Source organism: Pteropus vampyrus, unplaced genomic scaffold (genome assembly GCF_000151845.1).
Source record: "Pteropus vampyrus isolate Shadow unplaced genomic scaffold, Pvam_2.0 Scaffold166, whole genome shotgun sequence".
Taxonomy (NCBI): Eukaryota; Metazoa; Chordata; class Mammalia; order Chiroptera; family Pteropodidae; genus Pteropus; species Pteropus vampyrus.
The window spans coordinates 233,125-237,311 of record NW_011888947.1 but is presented as its reverse complement, the minus strand read 5'-3'; positions in this window follow the sequence as shown (position 1 = coordinate 237,311).

Genomic DNA, 4,187 nt, shown 5'->3' with positions numbered 1-4,187 from the left:
TCACAAAAAGACAAGTACTGTATGATTTCATTTACATTTGATTCCTAGAACATTCAAAATCATAGAGACAGAAAGTAGAATAGTGGGTGCTAAGGGCTGGGGAGAGGGGAGAATAGAAAGTTATTGTTTAATGGGGTCAGAGTTATCGTTTCACATGATGGAAAGCATTATGGTGATAGATGGTGGTGATAATTGTGCAACATTATGAATATATTTAATAATACTGAACTGTACACTTAAAAATAGTTAAAATGTTAATTTTATGTTAGGTATATTTCACCAAAATTTTAAAAACCCACAGTGAAAAATCATTATGCACCCTCCAGAATGACCACAACATACTGGTGGCATGTCCTGAGCAACCACTTTGGAGAACTCCTTGGCTTTGAAGATGAAAGAAGGGGCCCAAGCCAAGGAGTGCAGGCACCTCTAAAACTAGAAAAGCTAGGTTCTGGTCAAGATGGCATAGTAGGTAAACTCTGTGCTTGCCTCCTATCATGATCACATTAACATTACAACTAAACTACAGAACAGCCATCATTGAAAATGAGGTCTAGCTGAACAGAAGTCTTACAACTCAGGACACACAGAAGAAGCCACCTTGAGACCGGTAGGAGGGTGGGAGATGTGAAACAGTCTGATCTCACACCCACATGTAGTGGGTGTAGTTGATCCTTGATTGCCAAGCTTGAGCTTAGTTGAAAATTGGAAAGGATATCTCAGCTGTGGAGGTTCCTCCAGGGGGCGTTCCAGAGATCAAGTGTCAGGAAGAGAAGTCCCCATAACCTCTGGCTGTGAAAACCAGCAAAGATTGTGTCTGAGTGAGATGGAGGGCAGCTGCAGTTTCAGACATGCTTCTTAAAAGGCTCATGCATGGACTTACTCACTGAAGTACTCATTCTCTCTGAGCTTTAGTGCTGAGGCAGCAGCTTGAAAGGTGCCAGGGACATAGGGGGAGAAACTGAATTGTCTGGCTTCAGGGCAAGGGCTGAAGGGGTCAGCTTTCTCCCAGATAGAAGCGCTGGCAGAATCTATTGTTTCTTTGTTGAGTCCATCCCACTCCTAGCGTGCAGATGCAGGTGGCCACCATGTCTGAATCTCCATCAATCTGACTAACACTGGTTGCCCTGCCCTGGTGATTCCCTGAGACCCTGTCTCACTCAACTTTGAGCCCACCCAAGCCTCTTCCAGTGGCTTTTCCATTAAATGACCTGTTTTGGGTCATGCTGAGGACTTTCATAAAATTTCTCAGAGGTTCACAAAACCCAAATAAGTAGCATCTGGCTTCAGCATATCTCTTGCTGAGCAGGCCAAAGCCCAGCACTAATGGCAGCTGGCCTCATTTGTGACTTGGCATCTCGAGGCACCTCCAAGCCCAATGTGGGTGGTGGCCATCTGCAGATTGCTTGGTGGCTCATGCTAGGTAGCCCCAGGCAGGGACAGGCTGTGACTGAACTTGGTCTGTGGTGGGGCCCCTTCCAAAAGACCATAGGGCAAGCACACCTGGTGGCCAGCTTCAGACTGAGCTGGAGCATAACCCAGAGCTACATCTAAGGATGACACACTTTAAGGACAGATTGGGCGGGCATGAGAGCCTTGCTAAAACAAATCCTGCTACATTGGGTCAGCCCTTGCACAATCGCTCCTCCACTGTAGTCACTGACTAGTCCTCACAATCAATCAGCCTGTGGGTCAGTCCCTCCCATTGATGTGCATACAGCAACCAAGGTTCAGTTACAACAAGAAGGCACACACAACCCATCCGAGGGACACACCAGGAGCACCCAGTTCAGGTGACCATGGAGACTGTGCCCCATAAGACGTCTACTACATAAGGCCACTCTACTAAGACTGGGCAACAGAGCAGCCCTAAATATATGTAGAAACAAATACAGGGAGACAAAGAAACATGTCTCAAGTGGAAGAACAGAACAAAGCTCCAGAAACAGAACTAAACAAAGTGGAGGCAAGCAATCTACCAGACACAGAGTTCGAAACACTGGTTATAAAGTTACTCCATGAACTTAGGGGAAGAGTAGACGAACTCAGTGAGAACTTTAAGAAAGAGGTAGAGAACATAAAAATGAAGATATAAAAGATAAAAATAATCAGTCAGAAATGAAGACTACAATAACTGAAATGAAGACTACAATAGAGGGAATGAACAGTAGATTAGATGAAGCAGAGCATCGAATCAGTGATTAGGAAGATAAGGTAGCAGAAATACCCAATTAGAACAGCAACAAGAAAAAAGAATCCCCCCCCCAAAAAAATGAGTTTAGTTTAAGGGGTCTCTGTGACAACATCAAGTGTACTAACAATCATGTTATAGAGGTACCAGAAAGAGAAGAGAGAGCGCAAGGAATTGAAAACCTATTAGAAGAAATAATCATGGAAATCTTCTCTAACCTGGCAAAGGAAACATGGGGACATACAAGACCAGGAGTCACAGAGGGTCCCAAACAAGATGAACCCAAATAGGGCTACACATTATCATTAAAATGCCAAAGGTTAAAGACAAAGAGGGAATCTTAAAAACAGCAAGAAAAAAGCAATGAAACTCCCATAAGACTGTCAGATGATTTCTCAACTGAAACTTTGCTGGCGAGAAGGAATTGGCATGAAATATTCAAAGTGAGGAAAAGCAAGGACCTACAACCAAGAAGACTCTACCCAACAAAGCTGTCATTTAGAACCGAAGGACAGATAAAGAGCTAAAGGAGAGATAAGAAAAAGCTAAAAGAGTTCATAACCACTAAGCCACTATTACAAGAAGTGTTAGAGGGACGTAAGGAGAAGTAAAAGGAAAAGAAGAAGATAAAAATACAAATAATAAAATGTCAATAACTACATATCTATCAACAATTACATTAAATGTAAATGGAGTAAATGCTCCAATCAAAGGATAGGCTGGCTGAATGGATATGAAAACCCGACCCTTATATATGCTGCCTACGAGAGACTCACTTCAGATTGAAAGGCATACAGACTGAAAGTAAAGGGATGGAAAAAGATATTTCATGAAAATGGAAACAAATAAACAAACAAAAGCTGGGGTAGCAATACTTGTACCAAACGAAATAGACTTTTAAATAAAGACTATGACAAGAGACAAAGAAGGACCTAGTAATCCCACTTCTGGATATTTATTTGAATAAACACAAAACACTACTTCAAAGAGACATGTGCGTCCATTTGTTCATTGCAGCATTATTTACAATAGTCAAGATATGGGGGCAACATGGGTATCCATCAACGTATTAATGGATAAAGGAGAGGTGGTACATATATACAATGGAATATTACTCAGCCATAAAAAGAATGAAATATTGCCACCTGCAACAACATGGATGGACCTAGATAGAGGGTATTGGGCTGAGTGGAGTAAGTTAGATAAAGACAAATGTCATATGATCTCACTTACCTGTGGAATCTAAAGAACAAAATAAACAAACCAACAAAACAGAAACAAACTCATAGATACAGAGAACATTTTGAGGGTTGCCAGATAGGAGGAGGGTTGGGGGGATGGGTGAAAAATGGGAGAGGGATTAAGAAGTAGAAATTGGTAGTTACAAAATAGTCGTGGGGATATAAAGTATAGCATAAGGAATATAGTAAATAATATTGCAATACCTATGTATGGCATCAGATGGGTACTAGATTTATTGGGGTGATCACTCATAAATTATATGAATGTCTAATCGCTATGTTGTGCACCTGAAACGAATATAATATTGTATGCCAATGGTAATTGAAAGTTTAAAAAATTAAAATAATAAAATAAAAGCTGGAAAAGGCAAGGAAATGGATTCTTCTCTAAAGCTTCCAAAAGGAACCAGCCCTGCCAACAACTTGAATTTGGACTTCTGGTCTCCAGAACTGTGAAACAATAAATATTTGTTTTAAGCCCACAGTTTGTTGTTGCTATGGGCTAAACCGTACCCCCTAAATTTATCTGTTAAAGTCCTAACCCCCAATGAGTCTGTTTTGGAGATGAGGCTCTTAGTAGGCAATTAAGCTTGCATGAGGTCATCAGGATGGAATTATAATTCAATAAAATTGGTGGCCTTGTAAGAAGAGGAAGAGAGAGAAGGTGCTCTCTGCATGCGTGTGCCAAGGGAGAGCCCTATGAGGGAGGAGGTGCCATCTGCAAGCCACGGAGAGAGATCTCACCAGAACCCAAC